Below are 19544 nucleotides of genomic sequence, written 5' to 3' on the forward strand. Positions count from 1 at the left end.
AAAAGTTGGGACTTCAAATGAGAGAGAGAGAAACCAGAGTGCTAGGGATCCTGACGGATGCCGAAGGAAAAGGTAATATAGCATGAGAAAAGGTGACAGCAAGGCTACAGCAAATACTTAGGTTATGGTCCAGAAGGACACTGTCCTTTGCCAGAAAAGTGGCAGCATTTCAGGCTGCCAATTATTCTATATATGGGAATTGTATTCTCACCAATGTGACAGCGGAGAGCAAAAGTACAAAGAGAAATGCATGTTCTCCTGAAATGCCAGAAGAGAAAGGTTGGCTAAACTGAACTGTACAAAGCAAGAGAGATGGGGGCTAGGGGAATGTGGGCTGCCAGACTTGAGATTGTTCAGTTCATCTATGTGAAATATGTAAGCGTGATATACAAGATGGGAAAGGAGGGAGAGAGAAAAGCAGTATGTAATCACCCAATTTCATGCAGCTGCAACTTTGAGGAAATGAAGAGTATTTCAGACCTCTTTGAAGAGTCCATGGGCTTGGCAACTGTTGATTTATTACATCAGGATGTAAAGTTTCATGGAGAGCTATAAAATAGGGAAGGTAGGGCTGGAGGTCCTGAAGGATCATAAAAAAATGAAAATGGTAAGACAGAGAGAGACAGGATGGAGCCAGTGAGAAACTTCACAGAAAGACAAGTGAAGATGCGGGAAACAGTGACAGGTAAACTAAAATGTGAACATGCTGACCTAGCGTGGATGGATCTAAGAAATACCTTGCCAGTGAGAGAAGTGCAACACAGATGGGACTTGACAAGCTCATCAAGGTGCCCATGGGAGAGGTGTGAGGAAGAAAGTGGGACATGTTTTGGGACTGGGTGTTAAAAGGGTCTGCCTCTTTGAGTATCACCAAAGTAAATCGGTCACTAGCATGGGAGATGGTACTATATGGACTCGTACCAAAGGGAGCCAGAAGAAATGTTACTAAAGACTTTATTAGCACATGTTAAAACTAGTTTATGGAAAGTAAGAAACTTCTGCATGTTTAAGGGGTTGGCTTTAACTGAAAGAGTGCCTGAAGCTGGGGCTACATGAACTGAAATACTACAGCAATCAGAACAAGGAAGAGATGGGAAAGGAAGATGCAGAAGAGACATGGAGAATAATGGACTGGACACACTTGTTTCACTAAACCAGGGGTTTTCAACTTTTTGGATCAGTGTACTCCTGGCAGCCAGATGTGGAGCAGTGTACCTCCAGCAGCTGGATGCGGAGCAGGCAGGACGGGGGAGCACGCAGCCAATGTGGAGCGGCAGTAGCTGCCACGTGCAAACTTCCCCTGCTGCATGAGTCCGGTCAGGCGGCCGGCGCCTGCACAGCAGTGAGATGTGTGGTGGTGCCTCATCCCTGCCTGCCCACGCATACCCCTAGGGTCTTCTCAAGTACCCCCAGGGGTACAACCCCCAGTTGACAACCGCTGCACTAAACCAACAGAGAGGACTTACAAGAGGAGCAGAGTGATTACTCTCTCTTATGAGAGAGTTTCAGGTGGTTACTGAAGTAACAGTTTTTTCATGGGGTTCTGTATGAAGAAAGATTTCTGTAAGCATTTGTTTTTTGTAGGAAGTTGATGCATGTTGTTTAAAGGTTTAATATACGTAGCTGTATGTTTCTGATACATGGTTGTTTCTGTGCTATAAAGTCTTGGTAAAACAAGGATGCTAAATGTGTAGAGTGCTAAGTGAGTTTTTAATAAAATTTGTAAAAAAAGTTCCCAGCAGTATATTTGCCTCATATGAGGAATGTGTTGTTTCATGGTCATGATCAGTGTTAGCTGCATTTTTTTCAATTTCATAGCTGGTTTCCATTACTGAGCACATGCTGCTTTTGGCAGCAGTTTAATGAAAGACAATGCATTTAGTGAAGTTTCCTCATATGCAAAGGTAAAACAAGGGACTTCTTCCTTGTGTTGGCTGGGAAGGAACCTCATCTTCTACAGTAAATACGGTGTATTGCTTCTTCCCTAAACAATCACTTCTCTCCCAGGTTTTTATGCATTTCAAGTGTTTGTTGCTGGCAAAACAAGTTTTCAAAGAAAAGCAACCTTCCCAGTATCTATTTACAAGTAAGGGGACACATTTCCAATGCAATGCATCAGCTTTAGTGGAGGTGACCAAACAAGATAAGAACCAGACCCTCACTGGTGGCATATCCTACAACTTAGTTTATCAAGCTATCTTATGGCAATATGGTTACAGTCTTCCCCGTTTTTCATCTTAGCATATAAACAAATCTTGGATAGAAATTCCCAAGAGGATTTGCCTCCATGCTGCTTGATCACTTGTTCCAGGACTGCAACTGTACATAAACCGAGTTACATATTGCTGCTTACTTCTCCCATCAGATATCAACATGAAAAGCTTTATAATATTGCTACTTCCAGTAGAGAGGAAAGACAAAGGTAAGCATGGAGTTACCACATACAGTGTCAACCCATCCCAAGTTCTGAATCCCACAAACTTTAAGGAGGCTAGAAAAATGGGGTAAGACTTCAGAATCCCATCACAAGATAACGCAGCTATGTTGCATCACTACAGCAGTAAGTACCAGAAGTGAAAATGTGATAAGAAGATCACAAAGTGCCAGCAGTTTGTTGGAAGTGTAAGGAAGCAAGAAACCAGTTTACAAGAGTTGTGATGAGAGAAAAAAAATAGAGCCTGAATGAAAACTTTAGGTTTGATCCAGGCCAAACTTTTCCTATTTCCTCTAAACTAAAACTCAGATTTCAGAGGTTCATGGATCAGTGATCATAATTCTAGCTACTCTTTAAAATTTCAGCTTGGATGTCCCTACAGGCCTATGTTTGCTAGAGTTGAAAAATACATAACTCTTCTGATACCAGAAAGTGTGCTGAAATACCTCTTAGGACTCATTGTTGTTTCTGATGTTTAATTAGATTGACCTTGGTTTTTGTAAACAGGATACAATGGAAAGACCCTCATAGGAACTATTACCAGCAATCCATTATATTATTTCAGGTTGTTCCTGAAAGTTCTTATCTTGGTCTTAATCCTATTTCTCCTTTATTACCTGAGCAACCCAACACTATACCCAGTACAATGAATAAAAAGCCTGCCCATTCAGCACATCAATTGTTTTAATGTCACATGATTAATGTTGCCACCTTTATTTTCTTTTGCAAGTCCTGCAGTAGCACAGCTTAGGAGAGAATGCTGCATTCTTTCAGTTACCTGTGTGAAGATTACTTCAGAAATAACCTGAAAGGTACACCATGGTCTCGTAGAGCTCTTCTCAGTCTTTCTACATTCAATGTGCTGCTTGAATAGACATCTCTTGTTAAGCTCAAGGCACCCCTCAGAAAACACCAACTCCTAAGTTTTCACTCATTTCTTAACTAAGCAAAAATAATGGAGCAATCGTCCTGTTGCAAAGAACTCAACAGATCCACAACAGATCACAAAAAATAACCCACCTAATTTCCATGATGTGCGCACACTAGTAAGCTCTGCCTCTTAGGTGCTACTATCCTACAAATAACACATGGAACTGACTTATCAAATCCTGAACTGCTGAAGTCTGGCTTGTTAGATTTCAGTAAGTTCTTACTAGTAAGTTATGGGTACTTGTCAGTACCTATAACTTCAATTTACAAAAGACTTCTGCCTCTGATTAATTAAGATACTTGCTAAAATCTGAACTATGATCACCTTTTTTGGTTCAACTGATAGTCAAAGGAAATAAATACTATGGAATTTAGGCAAAACTGAGTCACTACTCAGATACAATACCAAGCAGGTAATGATAGCATCAGGATTCAGTATAGAAGGGACAAATGCACAATCGCCTTGATAAGGCCAAGAAAGAACATTACATCACAGCATATCTTCAAGAAGCCTTTATCTGTATTCAGAAGTTAACAATAATTTTCTGCACTCTCTATAATCAGCTTATAGCTTTCCTTTTGCTGTACAGACAGCTGAAATGCTCGAGTGATTAGCCAAGTCTCTAAGGTAAACTGAGAGCTAGGGGCTGGATTTTGTCTGAAACATCTCGATAAAGCCATCTCCATTCAAAGAAAATTAGAAGAAAAACACGGTGGCTGTTTTATTATCAGAGGAATAATTAAACACAGGAGGGATTTAGCCCTACATCTGAGAAATCAATTGGATCTTTTCTCATTTTCTCTCTCAATTTACTTTATTACACAAGTGCTGCTGACTCTAAGACACCAAGGTGGAGAATTAGAGAAAAAGCCTATATTAAGCTGGTTTGAGTCAAGTCCCTAATGCTAATAAAATGAAGGAGAATCAGAGGTGAGGATGCTATTGCATTCCCCACCCAACCCTCATATTTAGGCATTGCAACATCTCATAAAAGCCAGGAGATCCTATACACGTGGGGATAAGGTCTGCTTTGGCCTACACCCAAGTAATGACTGTTACAGCAGATGGAACCAGGTTGCAGTCTGTAGAGCTGTAATGACCCTGCCAATTTCTACTACAACTCCCAAAAACTCCTAGGGGCTGCACTGCAGAGGAAGAAGTGGAGGCAAACAGGCTGAAGAGGTGTACTGGGCTGCAGCTAGAAGAAAAGGACAGTGCTTGCAACCCCTGCTCATGGAGATCAGCCAGCCCTACATAGGAGTACACAGTGGAGCTTGGGATCCCACTGGCTTGGTCAGCCAGGATTGTCTGGACTCCAGGAGCTTGACTCAGACTGGGGTCAGGGAAAGTAGCTGCAGGCTGCTGCTGTTCGAGTGCTCTGGGACTAACTGCTTGATAGGGGACACCTCTGGAGGTGTGCAGGAAATAAAGGTATTGCATGCATCTTACCATAGGTGTTGGTTTTCCTTTTACATGTTTCCTCCCTTTGGCACATTGGCTTGTGACCCCAATTCCTCAGAATTTCTCTATAAAAAAAGTGGGAACTCCCCCTATTTCTTGCGCCAGTTTCTAGGGCTGCAGGGTTGGCACACCCACATAACCCCGTAATTAGACTTAAGGCTGGACTAAATCTGAGACCCTGCCTTCCATGAGGTGATGCCATAAGTGGCACAAGTCAGGATAGTTGATCCTACCCATATTATTGTGATATGCATTTTATATTCATTTCCTTTATTAACTACAATTAATGACTAGGTCTTGTCCTGACCTTCACTTGGGTTGTACAGGGTTTCAGTTGAAGCATAACTTAACTTTGCTCTATTCATGTTCCTATGCAGCCCTCAGCACTTTGGTATGAACTAGCTCTCCAAGTGCATTAAACCATTTAAGCTGCATCTCATGTGTAAGTCTCTTCCACTCCTCAGGGGAAAAGCTAGGATTATCTAGGGCATTAAATTGGGTACATAATGTTTACATTAGCCAGTTGGGTTGAAAAATTGCACCTTGCTTTTGAATAGGAAAATGAGGTTGGGGGTGTTCATTCCTACAGAAGGTTATTCCCAGTCTGGAGGTAGCTAAGGGTGGAAAACAATCCAAGAATTCCTTCCTGCACTGATAAATATTAGACCAGGTTGGGAAAAAGAACAGGTCATAGAATTAGCATGCAAATACAGAATGAGCTGTATAAGATTCTGAACAATAATTTAGACTGGACACAGACTATTTCATTCCTCATCATTCCAGGTCAAATTGTATTAACAGAAACCTCAAAATATAAGTCTCATAGGGCCAAGTCTTACTTGCCTTAGAAGTCTGCCTCTGTGAGATGGGTTCCGTTTTAGAGGAAATCAATCAACATTTAAATTTGCTGCTAAAAAACTCTCTGCTTGACATTCTGACCTTCTACCTATCTTCTCCCCCTTTCTACCTGTTACTACTGACAACCGGGGAACATTTCAGTTCTACTGGAAAAAATCCCTTGTACTTTCTTTGCCTGCCTGCACAAGGGCTAATATTCCCAACCATAAAGAACAAGTCCCCAAAAGGGAAGTTTTGCTCAGATACAGGCATATGGCTGACTTTATCTGCAGACACTTGCATGCATTCACAGGCAGAATTTGTCCCTAGGTGTTTGGCAAAGCTTTATAACTAAAAAAGTGTAGTTAGACAGGAAAAGCAGCATATGAAGTTGCACACCCTTTGTTTTTAATGCAATAAACATTTGCAGAAGAGCTGAGATTTAAGAGCAAAAATGACACACATCTTAAGCTCATTTCTCAATAATCAGCCATGGAAACAAGGTCCCAATCCTGAAAGGAGTTTCTTGCTCAAAGATTCTGAACCTCCATACAAGATCAGAACTAAAACCCTTTTTTCCCCTGCAAAGAAGCTGGCCACCCCAGAAGAAGCAATCATGCATTTCCACTCCACATTTTCTCAGCCAGAAAACTACATAATGTATACTATCATGGAAATTAGAAGTCCCATTCCTTTAACCATGCAGATTTTGGAGCATCTAGAAGAGACAATGAATAGTCCCTGAGAGCACATCTTCTCTAAAACTTCACTTCCAGGCTTTTCCCCTAGAATGAAAAAGATAGAATAGCTCTTAATGCCTTGATTTGTGTTGGTGTTCCCATGACAGGTAACAAGTACTCCTGAGGAACTCAGCTGGCCTCCCATTTGTGTCAGCAACTCCAGAGTTCAGCACAGGTCATTATGCCCAGGGAACCCAATGAAAATGTTTTTACAAGTTAATGCAACAAGCTAAGGGAGATGTTCAATCTCTTCCTTCCTAGCCATGTTGGATATTTTCACATAAAGCAGTAGAGATTTGAGGGTTATCCCACTAGTCATCCTGCACAGCCCAAAAATCATAATTTAAAAAGAAATATAGGACAGAAATCTAGAGTTTGGTGAAGAGGCAATATAAAAAACCCTTTGCCCCAAAGGGCCTAATGCACTAGGCCAGGAGTCTTGGAAGGAGTGCTAACAAACTAATCTTAATATACAAGAAACATTTAAGAGTCATGAACACACAACAGATGGACTTCCAGTGGTGCTTACATTCCTAAATCTTACTCGTCTTGGTTACAGAAATAAACATCCACAGATCTCCTCCTCCTCCCACATGCCCTATTTTTAGATTGAGAGAGCTCCAGGTATATTACATTTATCTACATGCTGCATAAATAGATAAAATGCTGGAGGATGATTAGGTGACATGAAACCAATTCTGGTTTTGAATGTTTGTGAAGGGTTAAAGTCAATGTTCTGATTTCTGGGACTTTTTTGCCACAGGCTTTTCCTTTAACTAGAGTTGGGGTTTATTTTATGCTTGAATAGATGCACTAATAGAACTGCACTATGCTATCTGAATTAGATTTGCCTAGTTGTGAACATCAGTGGCTAGAACATTTGAGCTAATCTGAATTAACCTATACAGCTTGAATACACTTGAGTCCATGAATACAGGATGGCATTAAACATGGATTCCTACTGAGCTAGAATTAAATGTATATCCCATCAGCTTGGTACAGAAACAGGATGGAAAGGGAAGACAGTTAATTCAAAATCAAACAGGAAAATTACTGAGGCTTCATTTATATTGGAGATACAAACTTATCATTTCTTGTGCATACACACTAGCCAGTTTTTCTGTAAAACTCCCATCTGCAAAGTACCTCCTGTCCTCCCTTCCCCCAACATTGACATCATACACACTGACTACATTTAAAAAGCCACTCCTACCGATAGCACACAAGCTTCCTTCAGGTACAAACCTTTGAGTGATTAGAACCAAAAACAGGTATGAAATTCAATGAAGTACTAAACCTGCAAATAAAGTGAATACAGGGGCTAGGGACAGACATTCAAAAAGCCTGAGCCTGAACTGATTCAATCTTTGCAGGTTAGTCTAACCTGGCTAGGCTGAGCTGGTTTGTAACTGGACAGACATTCTCTCTAAACTAAGGAGCCATATGCCTGCAGTGGCTCAGGCTAGAAGCCAGGGGGCACTAAAGCAGCCCTCCCTTCCCTTGCACAGTACCCAGCTAAGGGAAAGCAGGCATTGCCAGGAGCTTTTCAGTCTCCCTCCCTGCAGCAAACTGACAGGCAAGCAAGCCAGCTGGGAGCTGATAAGAGTTTTATCAACTAATCAGCAAAACAATAGCCTCTCTCCATTAGTTAAAACTCTTCTTAAACATCTTACCAGCTGACCTGTTGATTAGCTCCAAAATGCCCTAAGAGGTCACTGTTCTGTCTGCCTGTCCCAGTGCAGTAGAACACGCAAAGACACCTTTCCGCATTAGCTAGCATACCACATGCCTAGCGTCCGTGGGGCTGGGGTCCATGCTGTGGGAGGTGGGAAGAGGATTCCTGCTTAAGCAGCGAGAGGGGGGAGGGCAGAGGGCAGGGGGAAGCCAGGCAGACCCTGCTGTGCCTCCAATCTCTGCAGGACCTGCAGCCAGGGATCAGAGAGGAGGGGCCAGCCCTGCTGTGGAGCAGAGAGCTCTGCCCAGCCCAGCCCAGAAAGCATGCTAGGATGCTGGGGGAGTCTGGTTTACCTTAAACCAGCAAGGGGTCTAGGACAGACGTTGTGTAAACCAGTTAAGTTGGATACTACATTCAGCCAGGTTTATCTCAAACCAGTTTCACTCATTTTCAAACTGGTTTATGTGCACTGACCATCTGTTCTGTTACAGGTTTAAACCAGTTTCTGCTCACTTAACTAGTTTGTGTGTAATGTCCTTCCCTAGCCAGGAAGGACACCACACCTACTTGTAAAAGCGTAGTGGCAATCTGTTCACCTTCAGTAGAGTTCAAATGAACATTAACGAACAATTTGTTTTTACAGGTACAATTTTGGTCATCAGTTTGTAAATGTTATCAGTTAAGCTTAAAGAATGAGCTCCTTAAACCCACCTTATTCATGCTACCAACTAACATACACAATGTTCCACTTTATCTCCAAACCATCCATTGAAATTAATTGACAACTGGAGAACTAACAACCTGTGTATCTGGGCATATATCCTGTACCCAATGGGAAATGAAGTGCTTAAAATGAAATAACAGGTCACTAATGCATATTTACAACATTGCACTGGTAGAACCAAGCAACACATGAATTATCCATGAACAGACAAGTAATTTAAAAGTCTTTATCTAAAGCAAACATGTTTGTCCAAACATGTCACTCTACTCACTACAACTATTGCTTTAGCTGTATCTGGTTAATAATGTGCTTCTTCTTTTGTATCATGTCAGATACCTACTTCCAAATTTATAAGCCACTGTGTGATATTATCACCCAACGTGCAAATATTCAGCCTGCTCTTATCCAGGTAGAAGAATGACGATACTGATTTATTGATGCTCAACTTTAAGTGCCACTTGTAGAGATAGTCAGTGATGAGTTCCATGTCAGTACTCAAGGTCTTTTCCAGTTCTGTCATGTCTATTTTCTGGGCTACTGTGTCAACATTGTCAGCATACACATATTGCTTTGATCTGGGTGGACAAAATGACAGAACTGGCTGCCAGCCGGACTCCATTTCCCAAGCCGCCCCTGCCCACATGGTACTCAGCCAGTCTCCATGGGCTCTGCCCTGGACCAGCCTGGCCCCATGCTGTTTTGGCCCTGTACCATCAAGCCCTGGCACTCCCAGGGCCTCCATGGGCCATAACCCACATGGGAAGGGTGGGGAGCTGCTCTGGGGCCGGGACCAAAATCTTGTGGCAGTGACAACATGGGGCAGGGCCAGAGCTAAACCACAAACCGCTGCTTGCACACCCTCGTGCACGATGAACACAGGTTCCATGGGTGTACAGGCACTGGATCACAGCTTTCCACCATGCTGTTACTGCTGCAAGATCCCAGGGCCTCTCTGGCTCTGCCCACTGGAACAGGGGGACCTTCTCGGGGCCAGTCTGTTATTGGCCCACCCACCTGTTCTGGGCCAGTTGCCTGCCTCCTCACCTGCCATACCTTGTTGTTCCTTAATTGGTTTTAATAAGGCAGGAGGCTGCAGCATTCTTGCCCTGATGCCAGGGGGTGCTATCTGTATCTCCATTCCTCCCCTACACTGCAGCCCAAGACTCACAGATGGCATCCAGATGATCCAATGCTCCCAGCCTACAGCTGGACCAAGCTTAGCCCTCATTGTGAGGCCTCAGACACATGTACATTCATACCGCCCTCCTCTCCCTAGGGCCTCTCACACTCCACCCCCTCTCAAAGGGTCTCTTTCACACAACGACAACCTATACCACCTTCCTCCCTCCTGGAGCAGGCCCCTTCAGCCATAGGCTTTATCTAGCTCATACCTTGGGTGACAGATGTACCATCTTTTGGGCCTCTCCCGCAACCCTCACTGGGGTAGTGGCCATCCAATTACCCAACCAGGGCCAAACTCGCCCTGGCCCCTCCTGGGGCAACTCTATACATGCTCACACACATCTACTAGACTCCCAGCCCTCTGGGTCCCCCTCACTGGAGGCACTCCCTCACTGGGGCCACCTCTTCACTGGGGCTCATTTCTGCCCCCCCTCACTGGGGCCACGGGGCTTCCCTCCCCAGTGGGGGCTCAGGTAGCCATAGCCATGCCTGGCCCTGTCTGGGTCTTACATCCTCCTTGGGCTCAGGTGGCCAGATGCAGGAAGTTTGAGGTATAGACATTGAAAAGTATTGGTGTAGCACTGACCCTTGGGGCATGGGTGTTTGGTGTCTCTTGAGTTAGCGACCAGGGGTCATCCCCCAATGGCTGATCCCACTGGCTAGAGGTAGGCCCCCATAGGCGCAGCTGATCTCACTCACCGTAAAAGTGGCCATGCCACTTCTGGAACTCCCATGGCCACTTCTGGAACTGGCACAGCCACTTTTGCTGGCAGCCGCACTCTCCGACTGGTGCTCACAGCGAGGTGGGGGGCACTGGTGCTCCCACCTGCCCACCAGCTAAACGGGGAGTGCAGCCTGACAGGGAGCGCACTGGTGCTCTCAGAGGGTGCACGTGCACCCCCTATGTGTTGCTGCTGCCTTTGGGGACTCCATTCTTCAGAGTTAATACTGTGCTTTTTCTCTCCTTGGCTGGCAGTGAGTTTGAATGATCTGCTACAGATCATGTTCATGATGACAGCCTATAGTTTGCTGTCAGTTATCAGAAAGTGCAGTTTATATTTGAAGCCTTGATGCCATACAGTGCCATACGTAGGCAGCTATAAGGTCAATAAAGACTGTGCCTTCTTTTCTGCTTCATTTCAGATTCATTTTCTATGCTAAGTGTAAGTAATGTAACTTGGTCAGTGCTATGGTGCTTTTTCCAAAAGCCAGTTCTGTGCTGAGATGGTGGAAACTTGTCAAGAACTTTTCTTATCAGTATTTTGTTCTTTTAGGAGTTGGGGATCAATGATGTTGCCTGTTCTATTCAGGATTACGTGCTTCATGAGTTTGTATGTAATGTAGAGTAGTGAGATGTGTTGGTAGTCACCCTTTGTATCCTCTGGTGATTTATTGGGTTTTAGAATCACAATGACATCTGCTTTTCTCCAGCTTTCTGGAAGTCTGTTATTTTTTTAGACATTTATACATGAATTTGTGAAGCCATCTTTTCTTTGTGGTTCTAAGCTTGGTAATGAATTCTGGAAATATCTTATCTGAACCAGCATCCTTGCCACTCTTGATAAATTTAACAGCTGTGTTGAACTTGTTGTTGGAGATGGAGGCTGCTAAATTAAGGTTGGCGTTGAATGATTTAAGTTGTTCATGAGTCAGGTGTCAATTTCTGTGTTGCTTGATTGGGTTACTGTACTTGCTGTTGTTGCATAGTATTTTTTCAGTGGGGTTTTTCTGACACAGGGCATGTCATTTTTGGTGCCTTTGCCTGCAAGGCAGTTAATGGTGCACCATGCTTATCTACTTGAGTGGGTGATAGTCAATCCTTCTTTGGTAGTAAGCCACCTCTCCTTTGGTACTGTTCAATGTGGCAGCCAGCTGCTCTGTAGTTCTTTTTACAGTTGCAGGGTCATTGCATTGCTTGATGATGGTGAAGAACTTTTCACACTGCTTGTCTCGGCATGGCACATAGCGGCTTCTATAGCCTCTAGATACACAGAGTTTGGCTACTTCAGTTAGGCAGTTTGTAAATGTATAGTAACCTTGATCAATATTGGTTTCTGATGGATCCTCTAACTGGTTTGCTCTCTTGTTGGTCAGCCTTTGATATTTCTACCAAGGCACCTTCCAAAAGTTCCATCTCAAAGCTGGTCTGGATGGTGTGGGCTGAAAAATCATGTTGTCAATAACAATGAGTGAGAATCTGTGCTGGGATGATGGAAACTTGCCAAGAACTTTTCTTACTGGTATTTTACTTGAGTCACCCTTCCACCAGGCAAGATTTGGGTTTGCCCGAATGTTCCAATGTTGAGTGGAAGGTATGTGGCTCCTTCTGGTCATACGAGGGTTATATCATTCAAACTTGCTCAGAGACAAAGTTTATCTCCACTACTATTCTTAACACATTATCCCCAGTCTTAATGTTGACAGTTGAAGTTACTTGTATATAAGGTCATCTGGTCATAAATAGGCAGTGATGTGATTAACAACACAGCAGAGGGTGGCTTGTATATGTTGAGGATTATGTCATTGACCTGGACAGTGCTCCATTCCACTGCACTCTAGGGGCAAGCCCACACATGCAGGCATGTGCACTTGCAGCAGCTCAAATAGAAGCGGAGCAAATTTGAACTGGGGATTTTTGCCTCAGGACACATGCCCAGACATGCACTTTGGTGTGGGACAAATTGTGCCACTCGGGGCAAGATAACCCTGCCTGGCTCCTCCCAGATGTGCAGCCATGGGGACCTAGGGGCTGGGGCCAGCAGTATAAAGAGCTTCCCTGTGCTAGCCCCAGCAGCACAAAAAGCTGCCCTGGGAAGTAGCTCAGGGCTACTCACTCTCAGAAGCTTCTGCAGCCCAGCCAATTGGTACCTAGGGACACTACCCCTTGTGCCGGCTGGACTGCTGAAGCAGCCCTGAGAGTTCCCTCCACCCTCTACCCACTGCAGCAGTCTGGCAGTAGGGGCTGATACCTGGCTCTGACCTGCTGCCACCTGTGACAGCTTGTGGCTCCAAGGCTGCACACCTGCCAGACCCAGATGGGGACTGCATGGCCATTAAAGGCATCTGCCCCTTTGGGCCAGCTGCCAGTGGCTGCAGAGTTGGCCTTTGTGTGGCACTACTACCACGTGGCTGGGAAGTCACCAACCTCCAGCTGGGTCCCAGCTGCCAGCTCTGAGCAAGCTACTCTGCCTGGGTACTGCCACTTGCCTCCCTAGGAGGAATTCTGATGTTCCCTACTTGACAACTGAAAAATCCCAGATAAAAAATCCCGAAGTCACTCTAAAATACCCCAAAATCCATGTTCTTCCACAATAAGAACAAAAGCTCTGTCTGTCCGTCGGGCAGCGTTTTATTGATACGTCTACAATGTTAAAGCAATTCGGAAGCCTAGCAGTGTCTCTATCATCATAAAAAAAATAATTCTAAAAACCTATATATTTTGCTGTTTGCCTTTGGTTTTCTTTTCATAGAGCAGTTAGAGCTCCCCCTGACCCCTTCACTAACCAGGATGTGGGGACAGCTTCCCCTGCAGCCACAGCTCCTGCCAGCAGGTCTCATCCTGCCTGGCAGCTGGGCCCACCAGGTGTGTGCTGGGGGGATGTGGGTGACTGGGAAGGGATGTAGGGGACCATGGGGTATGTGGGTAGGAGTGGGTGCATCGTAGGGGGCTACTCAGGAGGACTGGGTCCTCTGCCCCCTACAGGATGTAGCCCCCACCCCCACACAGCTCATGGCCTCCCCTCCCCCCCAACAGGTGCTATTACCCCACCCCACAAGGCTCATGTGCCCTCCTTCTGCTCCCCCCGTCCCTCCAGTGGCTGCCCTGCTCAGCCTCAGCATCCCAGCACTTAAAAAAGCCACTCACCTGCAGTAGCAGTGGCCATCAGGGTCACTGGGGCCGCCTGGCAGAGCCCCTGCCCCACACAGCATGGAACAGCAGGGAGCACCAGAGACCAGTCCTAGCCACCTAGCACCAGTGCTGCCACTGCCCCTGCCCCATTGTGCGGGTGCAGCCCAGGTCAACAGGGCACCATGTGGCTGTGTGCGCTATCAGACAGCTGAGGCAGCCATCCAGGGCCTGGCATTTAGAGTTCTATCTGTTCCTTGACTGAATGAATCCTTGTGTGATTTGCTGAATTTTGTTTTTTAAACACATTGCTATTATGGCTATAACCTTCACAAAGAGTCATGACCGTAAGCAGCAATTGGCAGCATGCAAGGAAAACGTGCAATGGGAGTTTGTTGTGCCCCATTTTTCTTAAGTACATGCTCTATGGTGACTGTTGCTCCAGGGAGAGGTGGAATGGGAGATGCTAACCGTGCTCTGTGATTTCAGAAAATCCCCCTCTGGGCCAATTCCTCAGCATTAGGACTATGCACCACTGACATTTTTCCAAACAGCCCTAGGACAGGGAAGAGTCTGGTCATATGATTTTTTGACCCATTTTGAATTCATGCCAATTAATCTGAAAAGAGGTTATGCAAATAGAAGAGTTTAGGAAATCTTTAAATTAAAAATATGCAGCAAGATGGTGCTGTCACCAAGAAGTATGAAGTTAGACCTACAGAGCAGAAGGAGTTCAATGTAGCAATTACAAAGAGATGTACTCTTACTAATGAGATTTTCTAAAAAGAGGAACTTGATCACGTTCATGATACAAAGTGGGAAACTGATTATGATTTGACATTTACTTGCTCAATGTGAGGTCACAGACAAGATTAAGAGACAAGAAAAGGAGCAACAATAAAGAAATAGTGAAATATTAAACCTAGGGATTGCTTGGATAAGACAAAGTTTAAAAATGAAGAAATATGCAGATTAGTTGCTGCAAGGTGACATGAAACCTACTTTAAAATAACATGAAAGTTGCTGCGTCACACGCTGAAGTTAGAAAAGGCCAGAATTAAGGTTGCCTGTGTGACCTTGACCCCAGCATGTGTGTACATTACAAGCCTTTAATTATATGGGAGAGTAGTTTTCACAGGCTTCCATACCCACTCAGCTAGCAATGAAGTACAGCCATTCAATATTTTGAATTATTCTTTAATGTTTGGTCAGATTCTACACTACTCATACCCTACTCTGAGTATAAACTTAGTTTCATTGTGTCCCCCACCCCAGCTACCCAAATCAACATAGCTCCTTAATTCTTTTTCTAATGGTCATCAATCTCTCTACACAACACCAGCAAGGTGACACTGGTATCCTCATTTCAAATATCAGAAACAGAGACACTGAAATAGTAAGGCAAAAATTCTGAGCTCATTTTGGGTGTCCCATTTGAGGTTGTTTGAACTTGGACTCAGCACACAGTATTTTATACACTGTAGTACATACAGTATGTAGTAGGGCTGTGCAAAGCTTTAGTCCCCGATTTGATTTGGCTCAATTTGGTGGCCGAATTGCCAAATCAAGTCAGAGGACCCCTTAATCTCTCCAAATCGAATTGAACCCCTCCAAATTGATTCTGAGCAATTCGGAAAGATTCAGAGATTCAGACATAGATGCAGCTTTAAATGTTTTTTCTACATACCTCTGGGTACCAGGCAGCTCGTGAGTGATGCAATGCTGGGGCACGTGGAGTATCCCACAGAAGTGCAGGGGGATCCCCAGTGCACTCAGCAGTAGACCCAGAAGTGGACCAGAAGCATTGGTGCCTCCTGGGTCTGGGGGAGTACCCAGGGTCCCCCCAGTCAATTGCCAAGCTGGAGGGCTGCAGGGGGACCCCAGCATGCTCCCCAGCAGACCCAGAAGTACTTCCAGTCCACTGAGCATGTGGAGGGCCTCCCCACACTCCTGTGGGACACTCCATGCACCCCAGCATCACAGCGAGCTGCACCTGCTACCTCACGGTATGTAGAAAAATAACTTTTAAAGCTGCACCTGTGTCTGAATCGCTGATTTTGAGTCAACATCAAATCTTCAGATCTGGATTTGGCCAAATCGAATCAGGGACAGTGATCCAATCAAATTAACCGAATCACTGTCCCCGATTCAGGCCAAACCCAAATCCGAATCAAATAGGGCCCGTTTTGCGCACCCCTAGTATGTAGTAAATGGTAGGGCACATAGTATTTTATAGAGCCTTATGTTCAAAATGTAGTTTCCATAGACTACAGTCACAGCTGCCAGTGCTCAGTGGTTTAGTTAATACAACTACTTCTTTGCTATAACCATACTAGTTCATTCAAGAGTTGAGGTATTTCTGCACAGCACTGCTTTGTGCCATGTAAACACTGATCTATTGACTCACAACATATTGCCTGTTTTAGGGTGGACAAAGTAAGAGCATGCACCAAGCAAATGATTCTTTATTTTCTTGCTAGGAAACAGGATGATTAGCTTTCATTTTTCTTATTTCATGTTTTGATCCAACAGAAGCAAGAGTCAGATGAAAAGCCAGCCCATGTCCAAACTTGCTGTAAGATCATCCCAGGAGGCAGCAGAAGGAGGAGTGGTGGCAGGAGCCAGGGCAACTACGGTACTGCTCTCTCAGTAGGCACCCAGGGCTGGTCACTCATCCCTCATCATGCTACTGTGTAAGATAGGATGCATCTAAAGTGCACAGCATTGGCCTCACTGCTCAAATTCAAGAAGAAACCAGATGTCATGGTCTCAAAAATGGCAGCATTCATACTATCAAGAAATCAGAAAAAAAAAAAATCAAGGCTGAAGCCTGCCAGCCCCTTGTGCTTCCCCAACATTCTTGGAAAGCCATAAGTATTTTTCATTTCCCACAGTACGGCAATACAGTGTCACTTGTAAGGTAACCAACACATTGCGTTCCAGTAAAAGATACAGACTCCTGAGATTTTGCCCCTAAGGGTTGCATAACATACATAAGACAGGCCTTGCTCAGAAGTAAAAATCTAAACAAAACAAAGGCAGGGGGGAAAATTAAATTATAACTTTCCAAATGAAGAGGTGAAATTGTTTACGGTCCACATCCGTAAAGAGGCATTTAGGTGCTTATATGGGAATTGGGACCAGAATACCCTTCAGAGCCCCACTGATGCATAATCTGGGTGGTAGTGGGGACATTTAGAGAAGCTAGAGGGTAAATTTGTCCCATGCATATTTGACAGAGAAGGCAAGTATACTTAATTCTGTATGCAACTAGAACTATTTCAAATCAGCTGAAAAAAGTCTCAGGTTCAGAATTGAGCATCTTTGGTATGAATGACAGCTCCCATTGAGACCATAATGTGTTAACAAAGAAAACAGTACATACAGTAACTGCAGTGTACGTATTGTTGGTCTTTCCCATAATATTTTGTTAAATCAGTGGATCACTAGAAGAGCTGTAGCTAAAAAACCAAGGACATTTGCAGCAAGGAAAATGATAATGCATCTATATTTTATTCATTAACAAAGATGAGTTTATGATGCATCTTATGCTGGATATCCAGGCATCTCTTAGGCTAACAGCTTTAATGACGCCAAATCATGAAGGTAAGAAGTCATGTTTGCCACTATAATGGGCTGTTTACATACATACCCTCCCTGTATTTTGTCTCACATCTCTGTCAGAGTGTTTGGAATTTAGGATGCTGAGCATATTTGACGTGGGACCTTTACAAACATCTGATCTGCTTTAAATGGGTAAGGGGGAAATCAGAGATAATCCCTGATCAGTATTCCTGAACAGAGTAGGCAAATAAGACCTTCTTCAGAAAGAAAAGTTAAAATCACTATTAGCGAAGGTAAACTCCTTTGCTATTAAGCCACAAACCATTAGAATCTATCCTTGATACTGACTTAAGCTTTGTGCACAGTCTGTATGTTTGTCAGATGAAAGCAGGCTCTCTCAAGCAGAAAAAAAGCAGTATTCTCTGCATGTGATGTTTGCAAGAAGGGTATGTACACTTTGGTACCTATAAGCAACTCATCAAAAGATCACACTGATCTTCCCACACACAGAACAGAATATATATCTTGGGAAATGCTCCAAGAAGTCTCCATATACAGAAAACAAGTTCTGATGTACTCACCATCTCAGCAGGCAGACTTGAGACTAGAGTATTTCATTCAGAGCTGGCAATTGTGATGTATACACATGTTCAAGCAGTAATGTAAAAATGAGACATATAGCCGAAGTGTTTTATATTCAACCGGCCAGTATTCAAGCACTATCATTTATCTCTCCAAGTAGTTCATGCAGAGCATTCGCCTTGACTTATACATCAAGCGTTTTATACTCACAGGTACAGTGTGTTCAACTCTTAATTTATATCCAAGTATTTTATACTCACTGGTACAGTATTCAAGACCTGATTTATAGCAGGGTGGAGTGAACCAATTCAAACAAAATACTGTTCAGCCTGAACCTCCACCTGATCCCTTGAACCAAAACAAACTCTAACCTTTTCTTCAGACTCCAAGGAGTTAAGTCAACTCTGCTTCATTCTCCTTTGCAGGTATCTGCAGTTCCCAGTTCCAGTCAAAAGTGTTGAAAGAAAAAAAAAAACAGAAAGAAAAGCTCGTAATATTTTAAAGATTTTAAACGATTGTTACTGGGCCTGATTTCTTAGCTACATATACCATTCCCTTTTATATGACAGTAAGAGCCCACCATACAACAATGGTTTCTGCCTCAGAGCTCAAGGTCTGCATATAGGCAGGGTTCAGTAAATCGAATAGGAGGCACCACAACGACCACTCCCCACACACTTCAGTACCATCATATTGACTTCTGATGGCTTAAATGAGAAATAAATTCTCTGAAGTTAGAGGATTGGCGATGCCACTGTGGGATTTGCAAGGGTGATAAGGAAAGGTCTGGAGCAGTGCTGAAGATTGAAGAAAATTACTGTTCTTCGTTGCAGAGCAAAATAAAGAAAGCGCCACAGCACCTTTTTGGCCTTCAAAAAAGTAAACTGAGTTGTATTTACTGAGATACTATGAATTTAAGGCAAGCTGCCTCCTTGCCATATATTCTCTGGGGCAAAGAGAACCCCCAAAAAGTAACTGGACTGTTGTTCCAGTGACTCTGGCCTTAACTCCAAATCTAGTGATGCCTTTGGGGAAAAAAAAGTCTTGCTTTTTTCTAATGAGCTTTGCATTAGTTTTACAATGGGGAGGAATAGGCCACCCAGATACCTTCCAAAAAGGTTAGAAAATTTGGTTAAGCATTATGTGGATGCAATTTTAAGCTTCTGAAAATTACAGTTTAGGCATCCTGCCAGGATAAATTACTTTGTTACCAGGCAATGCTGGGCTTCCCCACTTTTTGTCTGATGATCCCCAAAACTTTTATTGGTCACAGCATTTGCAGTATTTCCAGCTGCTAAACAACACATTGGGCAGAGGCAAAGAATTCTAACATTCCTCTGACAAATCTTCCCCAACAGCAATGCTCTAATTGTTACCAGGATGTTTTGTGCAGAAAAGACTGGTTCAGAGGAGTAAGGTATCCTCAGCCTGAGCCAAGGAATCATGGTGGCAATATATGCAGCACAAACCTGGACTCTGCTACTGGTAGGTGTCATGTGAGGTGATACCAGTAGCATAAGCAGCCATGAATGTCAAACTTGAAAAAGAAAAAAAAAAACGGGGGGGG

General features: G+C 43.9%; 1 long non-coding RNA gene across 1 annotated transcript; it reads right to left on the reverse strand.

Moving 5' to 3' along the window:
• Positions 1 to 16251: 16251 nt before the first annotated feature.
• LOC109287860 lies at positions 16252 to 19514 on the reverse strand. The gene is made up of 3 exons (XR_002094990.1): positions 19447 to 19514; positions 18349 to 18406; positions 16252 to 16621 (listed from the first exon to the last, which is right to left on the reverse strand). It is a non-coding gene; the product is annotated as an uncharacterized LOC109287860 (long non-coding RNA).
• Between the last annotated feature and the right edge of the window lie 30 nt (positions 19515 to 19544).

This window comes from Gavialis gangeticus, unplaced genomic scaffold, assembly GCF_001723915.1.
Source record: "Gavialis gangeticus isolate Ggan-Ray unplaced genomic scaffold, GavGan_comp1, whole genome shotgun sequence".
Lineage (NCBI taxonomy): Eukaryota > Metazoa > Chordata > Crocodylia > Gavialidae > Gavialis > Gavialis gangeticus.